Genomic DNA, 12,968 nt, shown 5'->3' on the forward strand with positions numbered 1-12,968 from the left:
TACCATTTTCCACAAAGTTTTGTCCCAGATACAATCGGCCTGCCTTCTCTAGCTGCTTTCCTAGCCTGGACCTATTCCTTCACTCTACAGGAAAAGTGCGATTCAACTGATTTCAGTCATATCTGTTACTAGAATTATCAGGGATTTAGATTCTTGTCTGTAATTTGGTCAAAGCTATGTCTCTTTATGTAGGCTATTAAAAATATATTTACTAATTTCAAGTAAATACATAAATTCTATTTCCATCTCTTAAAAAATAAAATTGTTTGCTCTATAAATTGATCAGAGGCATAGATTTTGTGGCTAGCTAGGTCATTGCACATCTGTCTCTCTCTTCCTCTCTCCATTTCATGGTTCTCATAGATAATATGACTGCTTCATAATTATCCTAATTTATTTTGCTTTTATATTTTTGGTTGCATCATTTCTCTTTCTGTTCTGCCATTTCCCAAATCATTTACATAAAAGGCATTATTTCATATTTTCTCATTCCTAGAATAAGCTGCACATGAAGACGCCACTGGTCCTCATTTTCAGTCTGTACCTTTGAATATGGAGGAAAACCTTTCCTCTGCGCTCTATCAATTCCCTACTCTCCAGTTAGAATAATTTCGAATAGTAAAAATGGAAAAAGGGGAAAAAATCATGGTGAAATAACAGATGTAGAAAATTCACTGGATTTTTCTGACCAGTTCAACCAACGTGAACTAATGGGAAGTACCTGTGAACCTTATTCTCGCTGGTACTCAATGTCTCTGGTTAGGCAATTCTGATGAAGATAAGGAACAAGATGAAAAAGTGAGGAATGGTATCATTTCAAAAAAAATGGAGAAGATTTCAAGCAAATTTTTCTATGGGCGGCTGAAAATAATTGGCTTACTACAGTACAGAGACTATTTTCAAAAAAGGCCACTCATGTGAATACTAGGGATGATGATGAGTATACCTCTCTTCATTGGGAAGCCTACAGTGGACGCTTAGACATTGTCCATGAGATGGTGGCTTAAGGCAGATATTCATGCAATAACTGTGAATGGCTGGACACCCCTGCACAGTGTTTATATGTGGAATAATACCAGAGTGACTCTTTTCTTAGTTCATCATGATGCAGATACCAATGCCCAACCTACAGTCCTCTTGACCCCCTTGCATCTTGCTGCTGGGAATAGAAATACCAAAGATATGCTGGATCTCTTTCTGTCGAACTATTATATCAACCCAGTTCTGAAGAAAAATTTGGAAGAAACTGCATTTGATATTGACAAAAGGATAATTATGTATCACTACATCTGTGAAGTTGTGGAAGGCTGTACAAATTGTGCTTCTAAGTCATAATGGATTGGTTAAGTGTCTTAAATTTCAAAAATGCCAATCCATCTTTGTTTCTGTAGAAAATATTTTCACAATACAAAGCGACAGCAATATCTTACTTTAAAAATTCATGTATTCCATGGTATTCTTCAAGTGAATTACCTGACTTTGATATCAAAATGTATTCAAGAGTTGTTTGTATACATCTACAATGATTTCTGCAGAGTTTGTGATTTTTTAAATCAGAAATCATTTGAATTTCTCTGTTGAAATGAGTAGTATGGAAACTAAAAATATTTCTGGTGCTTGTCTGAAAAAAGTGTATTTTAATCTGTATTTTGTTTGTATAATGTCCATAATGTATTTCATTCTCTCCTGGATATAATACTTTGAATTCTACATTGTTTTATAATATACAGGTTCATTATTAAATGTTTTATTTCAGATAGCATTCCATATAGAAACAGTATAAGATTCATTTTTTTCCTATGTCCTCATAGTGTTTAATTTCTTTGGGATAAAATCACAATGATATCTAATTTCAAAAGTTTTGTAAAGATTATGCTATGTAAAGGCCTTTCTAAGGTGAGGATTTAATACACTGATGTCAAACTAACTTTTAGTTCAATGAATTAAATGTATTATTACATTTGTATTTTTGTAATCAATTTTTTAATAACTGTTTTTCATTTCTTGCATCTGAAAAATATGGAGTACTTCACAAATTTTCATATCATCCTTGTGCAAGTGCCATGTTAATCTCTATATTGTTGTAATTTGGGTAAATGTGCTGCTGAAGCATGTAGTATCCTGTAAATTTAAGTAGTTAATGATGAAATCTTTATACAGGCATATATCCTTGGTTGACTGTTTGTAACTAGGAAACCTTATTGTTCGTACAAATGCTATTGATCTTACTTCTCTAAAATTCTGTGTATATTGGAAAAAACTTATATTGTTTGGTCGATTGCTCACATTTGCAATTTTTTGTCAATGACTATTTTAAGTCTTTTTCATTTTAAATGTGATCATACTTTGAAGCCTTTATAGCTAGGTCCAAAGGTGATGGCTATTCATGTACTTATTTATCAACTGAGTTAGCTTTGTGGAGCTAATGGATTCAAAGTAAGTCTTGCTTAAGAACTACTTCTAAACTTCTGCAGCTTAAAAATTCCTAAATGAGGTCTTATTGGCACAAATGTCTACCTGACCCTTTACTCTTCTTCCATGAAGCAACTAGGCAGGAAAGTCCTTGAGACCCCTGTCCAACTTCAGTGCCAACAAAGACAGGAGTAGAGCAGTGTAGCTCTTGTGCTAGAGGGCTAACCTTGAGCAAAAGCAGTTCACAGACTGTGCCCAGATCCTGAGTTCAAGGTCTGGGACTGGCAACAAACAGACATACACAACAATCTGTGCAGCCATCCAGCTAAAGCAGGTCATCCTCTTGTCCCCAACTGAATTGGAGAGAGTTCCCTGGGAAAGGGGCTAGGGGAGCCTCTGTCATCTTGACTCTGACCATGCTTCCTGCATCACAGGATTCCGGTCACATCCCATTCTTTCGTTGTTCTTTCTGACCAATGGGATACAAGAATGGTGGCCACCCCACATTCCATGCTGCCATGCATCAAGATTCCCTCTGTTGGTTGACACAACCACCAGCAGTTAAGGATGGTAGAGGTGGCTGAGTAGTGATCTAGAGACTTGAGGCAACTTTGGAGTAGAGTAGGAAATTGACGTCCTTGTCAGTGAGTGGGAGAATAGAGGATTTCCCAGAGCCTGGGAATGTGGCCAGCCCATCTCTGCCATTCAAGTGTTCAGATGTCTGAAACAACAAGACTCCATGAGAGAGCTGCGGGCAAGAAACTACTACTGCCAGAACACTGGCAGAAGAATCCTCCCATTAGACCTGCAACATTCAAGAAAACACAAAACACGAAAAAGGGAGGGATCCCCAAGACAAACACAACTGGGGAGGGTGATTCAACGGAGAGTCCAGCCAAAGGTGATGCTGACTGGGGGCCTCCCCTGCCTTTGGACACAGTCACAGCCAACAGGGTCAAGAATATCAAGGGTCTCAATACCACCAAGGATCTGCAGAGGTGCTAGAGACACATGGTGCCCACCCTGGACTGCAGTAAAAGAGGAAAACCAGTCACTCGGTGCCAAGATCCAACCACTGAAGCAGGAAAAGACAGACCTGCAGGGTCGACTGTAGAAAGAGGGAGACAAGATAGCTGAGGTGCACAAAGAACCAAAAACAGAGCTAGAGATCCACAAGCCACCCATACAGAGGTTGGTTTCTGCAGAAAGTGATTTACAATCTGCAACGGCCTAGGTGAAACAGGTGGCCAATGACAGAGAAATGGATCAAGAAGCTCTCACCTGTCACCTGCAGGCCGCAGAGTGGCACATGGCAGAGGTGGAGATGGCCGCTTCTGCCTTCACTGCTGCACAGGAGGAGATCGAAATGTTCTTCGAACAGCTGAATGATGTGACACTTCAGCTCAAGGAAAAGACCAGAAGCTTCAATGACCTGGAGCAAGTGAACACAGTGTTGCAGGAGAAGCTGGAAGCACTCTGGACACAGAAGAGTAACAGGAAGAACAGAATCTGCAAGTTCCAACAAGTGCTCATGGGGCGGGAGGTAATGAAGAGACTACTGGACAACGTGAGCTGTATGGTGACCTCAGAAAATCTGGAGAGAGACAGCTTCACAGTGGACCTGTGCATTGAGAGGTCCTCATGGAAGGAGGAGGCTCAGTGGCTGACTGACCAGGTGAACCAACTGACAGAGGAGAAGGAGCAAAGGGAGAGGCAGGTGCTGGACCTAGAGAATGAGCTGGGGCAACTGAGAAGGAAGCTGATAAAGCCATCTCAGGCTGAGCGGCAGTTGCAGGCGAAGACCTACCACAAAACCTGGAGGAACAAGGTCACATCCAGGTCAAGGCAAACCAGAGGCTCTGTCTCTAGAATGCGGAGCAGTGGAAGAAACAACAGAGACTCGAAGAGAAGGCCAAAGGTCAGCAGGAGATCCCTGAGGCTCCCATGATGCACATGTGTATGTGACCCATAGCCAGAGGAATAGCTGGCCCTGATGTGGGATGCTATCCACAGGGTGAGCAGTGAGAAGGAGGAGCTCACCAGCATCCTGGACTCAGATCAGCAGGTGAAGAAACATCTGTGGAACAGCTAGATCACTTAGAGGAGAAGATAGAGGAATGGAAAGAGGTGTCCGAGAGACATAGCCATGTGGCTTGGGAGCTGCAGGAGCATCAGGAGCAGTCCCTGGCCCAGCTACAGGAGCTCAGAGCAACCTGTGAGCAGCACATTGCCTCCAATGAGCGGCTGAACTCTAAGAAGGAGGCCCTGCATAAGCACCTGCAGAAGCAGACCCAGTTGCTGAAGCAGCTGAAGCAAGTGCAAGGACCAACCAACTGGGGGGACCATTTGGTGCCCCCAAAGTGGCAGGACATGCTCAAGTGCCTAGAAGCCACCAGAGCAAAGGAGGAGTGCCTGCTGAGCTTCCTGGGAAAGGGAAATGCATGAGCCCTGGAGAAGCAAAAGGTGAGGAGGTAACTCCCCCAGACGTGACCAAGCAGAGGCTGGAGATGTCCCCTCGACCGAGAGGGACATGTCTCTGTGAGTGCTCTCTGAGATCCACAGGAGGAAACTCCTGCTGCAGGAGCAGCAGCCCTGCTGCAGGTGCCCGGTCCACCCGGCAGCACAGTGCCAGACAGAGCTGGAGCCACTGGCCCCCCTGCTCCGTGAGCTGCCACCACAGCAGGCATAGCGATAGGAAGTGGGACATGTGGGCATCCAAGAAGAAAATCTGCTTTGTCCATGACCTACATGATGAAGTGAACTTCCATAGTCCAGCAGACAAGCTCCACTATCGATGCAGCGAGCTGTTGGCACACATACACACTGTCGAGGAGTCTCTCATGGGGTGTAAAGAGCAGACATTCGTCTGGGATGAGCTGTGTTGGGAGAAAGCCGAGCGCATGTACTGGCTCACCCAGGAGAAGATGGAGAAGAGAGCTGCAGGAGCTGCTGTCGCTCCTTGCAGGGGAAGGCACAGAAAGCAGGCTCCATCCCCCTGCCACCATCACTGCTTCAAATGCCTCAGGTTCTGGGGTGGGTGTAATGAGGGAGGAGCAGAAAGGTTTTGAAGAATTGCAACTTCAAGACACTTAGGAAACTGCCAAGGAACAGGTCGGAGTTCCCGAACCTGTAGATAACTCCCCCATGGAGCATATCCTGCAGCATATGCCCCACATCCAGAGTGGCCTGCAGCTTGCGGAATCAGGCAAGGAGTGCTCCCTCCTTTTCTTCTGTAGACTGATCTGGATGATGACTCTCTATATGACATACTGACTTTCAAAAGCCCTGGCAGCCACCAGAAGTAGCTGGCCAGGGGGCCTTCTCTCAGGCCTCCATCTGCCACGAGATGGGATGGATAAACTGTGGGTCAGGTAGGACAGAGGGTGCTGGGATGCGGCCAAAATTCAAGGGACATCTAATGGCCCATTGGTGGCCAGAGAAGAAACCCATGTTATGCTTATCACAAACAATAAATTGTTTTCAAGGGGAAGAAAAGCCTCCAACAAAGATTTGTTCTTCCAGTCCTGGGCGTTGAACTCAGGGCCTGGCCACTGTCCCTGAGCTCTTTTGGTTAAGGCTGGCACTCTACCAGTTGAGCCCCACCTCCCCTTCCTGTATGGAATTGAACCCAGGGTGTCAGTCATGCTAGGTGACTGTCTACCACTGAGCCGCATTCTCAGCTAGGATGATTCCTCCCTCCCCCCAACCCATATGGCCATTCCTCAGATAAATAGGAAGTAGGGGCTAGGATGAATATGAAGCACAAGTCTGGTTCACACAGAAAATACTCCTTTGCCCCCCTTTGATCCACTTAGTTGAACTTTCTATTCTAACATTTAGGGATGAGAGAGGGAGAGGTGAGTCCCGAGAGAGGAGTACCACAAACAGTGGCCCCGTGAGACACACAGCCAACCTCACAAAAGTGGTCCTCTAGATTCCGATCTTACCTGACTCAATGTGGAGTCTACACTATCTCTCTGCCACTTCAAGGCTCAGGATGAAATAAAGGTCAGCCCTGACTTCAGCCCACACACAGGGTAGAAGCTCCTAATCCCAGACGGACTTCCACCTCTGACTGCCCCAATTTAGGCTGGACCCACCACTCACCACAATGTTGACAGTGATGAACTCATGAATGGATTCCAGGAAGAAGGTCTATGGCAAAGAGCAGAAGCAGCAGGGTGAGAAAGGTGGAAAGAGGTGGGGTGATTACTTTGGGATCTTCCTCCTTGGAGCCCTCCCATCAAGCCAGAGCCATGGTGACCCAAAACATGGCCAAGGCCAGGGTGTGAGACAAGATGGAGGAGCACAGGACTAAAGGAGGTACTGCTTTGTCTTGGAACACTTGAAAATTCCAATTATATTTGGCCCATACCAATCCCAAAGTCAACATGCAATGCCCCTCCTTGTTATTGTTGTCCATGAGCACTGTCTCTGAGCTCTTTTTCTCAAAGCTGGCACTCTACCAGTTGATCCACAGGGAAACTTTTGTTTTATGATGATTCATCGAGGATAAGAGTCTCACACACTTTCATGCTCAAGCTGGCTTGGCACCAGATCTTAGCTTCCTGAGTATCTAGGATGTCAGGTATGAGCCACCAGTGCCCAGCATGTGAAGCCTTTTGAAGGCATCTTGGAGAGTCTGTAAAAGGAGCCCCAAAGGGCCTGGATAGACCACGACCCAATCAAGGAGCTGGGATGGAGGAAGGCAGACCTCCTAGTCATTCTGTTCCCCAAAATTAAAGATGTTTTTGTATGCATCGAACACCTAGGTCAACAGCCATCAGGCTTAGTGGGGAAAAGGTAGAGAATACCCAAAGAATGAAGTGTAGAAATCTCTGATTTTGCATGCATGTGGTGTGTGTGTGTGTGTGTGTTTGTGTGTGTGTGTGTGTGTGTGTGTGTGTGTGTGTGTATGGGTGGGTGGGTGGGTGGGTGTGGGTGTGTGTGGCTGTGTATGTGTGTGTGAACTCAGGGCCTAGGCTCTATCCCTGAGTTTTCTTGCTCAAGGCTCATGTTCTGCGACCTGAGCCACAGCCCCACTTGCCTTTTGATGGTTAATTGTAAGTAAGAGTCTCAAGGACTTTGATGGGGGCTCCAGGGAAGGAAGAGTAAACACAACTCGCAGGTATAATCCCTGTGGTGGGCAACCCCTGCCCCCTGGTGGCCAGATGCGGGATATGCAGCCCCATGCCATTGTTCTCTAGACTTCAATTTTGGGAAGTGACCAGGGCCAAGCTGACTTTGGTTCACCCTGAGTGCTGATGCCAGAGCAGATCTGTTTCCCCTATGCCAAGAGAGCTCCAGGAGGCCCAGCACCTAGGGGCACAAGGAAAGGAGAGGTCAGTTCCAGGCCGAGCTAAGAGCCTTTGCCCACAGACACCCCAACTTGGCCTTCCCTTCCTGATCACCATAAGACCTGTCTAAGAACAACCCAAGAAAACAAAATTGGAGCTATGGCTCCAAGTGGCAGAGCTCTAGCATTGAACCAAAGAGCTCAGGGAAAGGGACCCCAAGCTTTGAGTTCAAGACCCCCAGTTGACTCTCCCCCATAAAACACAGGTTGGCTAAAGTTAACTAGTAGGATTTGTGAAGTGTTTCTGAAGAATGGTGATACTGAAGAGAGTCATTCATAAGGTGCTGTTTGCTGGGGCTTTCCCACATTGGGGTTTTGTGCTGAGTCCTCAAAAAGGTGCTGCTCGCTGAGTCATCCCAAAGGGTGCTATGTGCTGAGTCCATTACATAATGTACTGTATGCTGAATCCTTCAAAAGGTGTGGTGTGCTAATTCATCCCAAAGGCTGATGCTATGTGCTGAGCCCTGGAGAAGAGAGGGATGAGGTGAATTTTTCAAGTGCTGTGTTCAGAGTCCTTTACACAGGGTGCTCTGTATGGTCCTTCAAATGGTGCTGTGTGGTAAATCCTTTGACAGTGTGATATGTGCTGAGTCTTTCCACAGGGTGGTATGTGCTGAGTCCTTCAAAATTGTGCTATGTGCTGAGTCTTTTGAAGGGTGCTGTGCACTGTTTTACACAGGGTGCTACATACTCAGCCTTTCAAAGGGGGCTGTGGGTGCTCTTAACAGAGGGTGCTATGTACTGAGTCCCTGGGAAAGAGTGCTACACGCTGAGATTTTCAAAGCATGCCATGTGCTGAGTCCTTTTCACTGTGGGCTATGGACTCCCTCCTTCAAAGGGTGCTGTGTGCTGAGTACTCTACACAAGGTATTATATGCTGAGTCCTTCACAGGGAGCTGTGTGTTGAATCCTTTACACAGGGTGCTTTATGCTGTTTTTTGAAGTGTGCTGTGTGCTGAGTCATCTCAAAGGGTGCTATGTTCTGAGTCCTTGAGAGGTTGGTATCCCCAACAATCACACACACACACACACACACACACACACAAACACACACACACACACACACACGAGGGTCACTGTGTACCTGCTTGGTGTGTGGAGTGGAGAGAGACGGAGGAGAGTCTCCTCCAGCAGTGGGTCTAGGGGAGAATCAATCCCCTGGGAAGGGACTGGGGTTGGGAGGGAATGCTGAGCTGAGGTGAGGCTGCAATTGCCATGTCCTGGAAGCCTTAGGGCCCAAACAGGTCTGGGCTTGCAATCAAGGGTGGGGGGAGGGGCCTAGTGGAAGAGGGGACATGGCCAAGGGAAGGAGGGAGCAGGGCCCAGGGCTCACTGAGATGGCAGCAGTGGCCAGGGGCATGGGGGCAGGCACTGGAGGAGGGGGCAGGCACGAGGTGGCCCAGGAGAGGAGTGGGGGCAGAGAGATAGAGAGTGAGAGCAGAGAAAAGAGAAAGCACACGCACAAGGGCAAGGAGTTTCATCATCTGGTGGCCTCCCCAAAATTGCACAGGTCCTGGTGGGGAGCACAGAGCCCATAGAGCTGGCACAGCAGGCACACTGCCACGGGCAGCCACAAGGAGGCGCAGTGGCCATGGCTGCCCTGAGGCTGAGGTCCCGGCATAGGGAGCATGGAGGCGATGGTGGCAGCTGAGGCAGGGGCAGCATTGGGAGAGGAAGAGGAGCAGAGGCCTTGTGCAGCCGCTCTATGTTTCCACAGATGCACCTGCCCCTCTGAGCAGCATGGCATTTTAAACATATCTTGGATCTGCGTTGTCTCTTACAGTCGCCCAACAGAGATGGCGCACCCCTGGCCGGTTTTTGGCCTGACCCGATCCGAGCCCTCAGTCTTTAGACTCCATGCCCCCATACACACAGAGCCACTGCCTAGAGCTTCTCCCAGCAGCACAGATGAGTGGCTGCCTAGGGCCCACAACCTGTGAACCCTCATGCTCCCCTTCTTACCCCGCTGACGTGGACTCATGCCTCCTGCCTCCCCTCTCCCATCCTTCCCTCGCCTGCGCCTCGCCCCACAGTCCGCCATGGCCCTGCCACAAATGTGCCCCAGGGGTGGAGGTTGGGGGTGGGTGTTGACCCAGGGATCCCACCCCCATCCCTAGTGGCCAGTGTCCCAGGAAACGGGAAGATGCAGGAAAGAGTGAGAAGGGGGTGCCACAGAGCCCCTGGCCTAGAGCAGTGGGAGCCACACAGCTATGGATCTGCACCCTTCTTCTCCCTGGTGGGAACCTGGTGGCTTTAGTCAGAGGTGGGGAGCAGCACCGCACCTGCCTTCTTGGGTCTTTTCCTTTTTGCTGGGGTGGTGGGTGTTGGATCTAGAAGATAGGCCCTCCTTGCTATGTGAGCCCTTGTCTTTTGTGCTCGGTCACCTTTTTATCTGAGGAGGTTCCCACAAGAGCCCACTAGGGAGGTGAGGGCACTGGGGGTCAGATAGAAGGTGAATGTCTGGGAGGACCACACCCTTTCCGACACACATACACTCAGCCTGTCCCCCCCATCCCAGCTGTCAACAGTCCTCACAGGGTGATCAAATTTCCGAGTTCTTCCAGCATCTGCTGGTGCTCCAGGTCCATCTAGTCTCATAGTCCTCCCCAAGAATCCACCAAGTCACCCAGACTCATCTAGGCTGGAAGTAGTGGGGCCATCCATGTATGTAGCCTTTAGGATCCCATCCATTTCCCCAACATTGCCCCCACCCCAGGTCAGACACACCTCTGGGGCACTATGACCTCCTGCTTGTTTTCAGTCCTGGCTCTGAGGAGCCACCTATCTCGGGACAACTTCACCCAGCATCCTGACCTGGGGTTTTGGTGAATGGGGAGTCAAGGCTGGTTGTTCCCAAGGGAAAGGGTCTGGCCCTGGCGAAAGAGAGAGTCACGGTGGTTCAGCATTATAAGAGCAGTGCTTCCTTGGTTCTAGCCCTTGGTTCTGACAAGGGAACCCCTGTGCTCCAGCTTGCACCTTGTCCCAGAGAAGGAACCAACAATCTCAGGAGAGGCACTGCTCTGAGTCTGTTTGTGTGTGTATTTGTTTGTGTGTGTGTGTGTGTGTGTGTGTGTGTGTGTGTGTGTGTGTGTGTGTGTGCATGAGAGAATGAGTGAGTGAGTGAGAGAGAGAGTGAGAGAGAGAAAGAGATCATCTTTCCCTTATACAAGTTGACTGTGCTCAGGTGAGTGATCAGTTGGAAAATTGCAGGGTTAGTCTTCTGTCACAGTCTGGATGTGTGTGTGTTGGGAGAGCAGGGCGATGAGAAAAATTAAAATATATTTAAGTCACCATGTCTAAAAAGAGCAAAAGCATTTTATTTGTGTGTGTGTGTGTGTGCGTTTGTTGTTCTTTTTTCATCAATGCCAAGTACGAGTCTAGCCATAATTTTTGTTTTCTCCTTCACCGTTTCATGGCTCCTTTTGGGGAAAGTTTCAGTAGATGTTCCTTTCCACCTATCTCTTCCCTCTGTCCTGTATCCCACAATATCTGCTGGGCCTGCATGGGTCTCCCCTAGGAGGCCTATGTGAACCGCAGACCAGAGTGGACACTTGTGCTTCTGTCTTCACCCTGAAGGCTTGTGAGACAAGTGTGACCACAGCCACACTCTTCCAGCCAGACAGTCTGATCTCGTTTGTATAGTTGGAGCTAATTCAAGGATTTGGAATGTGTCTACAAAATGTAATTAGGGAATGAGATGTGGGGGAGTAAGGCAGGGGCTGTGAAGCTAGAAGGTTCTGGGGAGTGGTGAACGTTGTTACATAGTAGATGGTTCACCACGACCAAGGATGAGGGGGCAACCTTACCCAGGGCATTGACAGTGTCCATGGGCATCTGGGCAAGGTTCTCCAGGCTCCCACTGGTGGCGTGTTCCCTCCTGGGAGAGTGCGCCGGTGGGCAGTCCTCCCTAAAGTCCTGCAGACTCCAATCTGCATCCTCCCAATCCGTTTCCAGCTGGGCAGTGGTAGGCAAGTGTTTTTCCTCTCTTGGAGCCTGCTCGGTATCAGGCCATTGCAGTTAGCTAAGGCTCTCTGAATGCCAGTTTCTGTAACCTGCTGTAGGCTATCTGGAAGGAAAAGGGGACCGCTGATTTTGGAACCCTCTAAGTTTGATTAGGACAACTGAAACGTCACCTTTTCCAGGGTTTTTTCTTTTTTGGGGGGGTGGTCCGGTCGTGGGGCCTGAACTTTGGGCTTGGGCGCTGTCCCTCAGCTCTTTCAGCTCAAGGCTAGTGCTCTACCACTTGAGCCACAGTGCCACTTCTGGCTTTTTTCTTTTTTGCTTATGTGGTGCTGAGGAATCAAACCCAGGGCCTCAGGCATGCAAGGCAAGCACTCTACCACTGAGCCACCTTCCCAGCCCCCAGGGATCTTTCTTGAAGCTGGCAATTTCCACTAACACCTGGGATTATGGGTCAAATTAAATAGACCATTTCAGCCACCAAACAATGACGTTCAAAGCACACAGGCAGAATTCCCCAGCCAGATGGTCTCCTGCTATGAACGTCGTGCCTTGACTGCCTTTATGTGGCAGCTGTTGATTCATTCTCCTCTGGCTCTCTCTAGGGTGACCACCACAGTCGAGGATGTCATGGGGAGCTGAGATTGTGACCTCACCATCCCGAGCCTGCCAGCTGTGAACAGAGATGATTCCCAGCACCTGCACTGGACTCTGGGAGATTCAGAAACCCAGGAAGCCTCTAGGATCCTTTCTCTGCAACATGAAACTTGGGGGCTGGATGTGGTAGAACATCCTGGCTGGCCCCGGGGGGAGGACATGAGGCCCCTTGAGCCAGGCCTTCAGCTCACGGCAACCCTGTTCACACAAGAGTAGGGAATTGAGTGCCACAGAGCTGGTCAGCCGTTGGACAGAGATCTTTAAGATAGGCATCCCAGACGCCTCAGAATCCAGCGAGTACATCGTGGCTCACATCCTTGGAGCCAAAACAGTTAAGTGCGGTGACACCAGGAGGGCGGGAAGAGGGAAGAAGGAGAATTGGGAGAGCTACATCAGGTTTTGCCCCCTCCCCCCAGGATGCTTACCTGTATGGGATGGGACTTTTCTCTAGTATTGTCATAGGCAGATGCTCATTTATTTATCCAACAATGAGTTACAGTGTGGAAGGGTCCAGTGTGTGTGGAGGTCATAGATGATAAAAGGTTCCACTGCTGGTTCCACAGCACATGAAGAAACCTTGGTT

General features: G+C 48.4%; 1 pseudogene; it reads right to left on the bottom strand.

Annotated features, from left to right (window-relative positions):
* Window positions 1-2,013: 2,013 nt before the first annotated feature.
* LOC122118482 lies at window positions 2,014-2,113 on the bottom strand (annotated as a pseudogene).
* Window positions 2,114-12,968: the final 10,855 nt, after the last annotated feature.

Source organism: Dipodomys spectabilis, unplaced genomic scaffold, assembly GCF_019054845.1.
Source record: "Dipodomys spectabilis isolate Male_0828 unplaced genomic scaffold, ASM1905484v1 ptg000153l, whole genome shotgun sequence".
Taxonomy (NCBI): Eukaryota; Metazoa; Chordata; class Mammalia; order Rodentia; family Heteromyidae; genus Dipodomys; species Dipodomys spectabilis.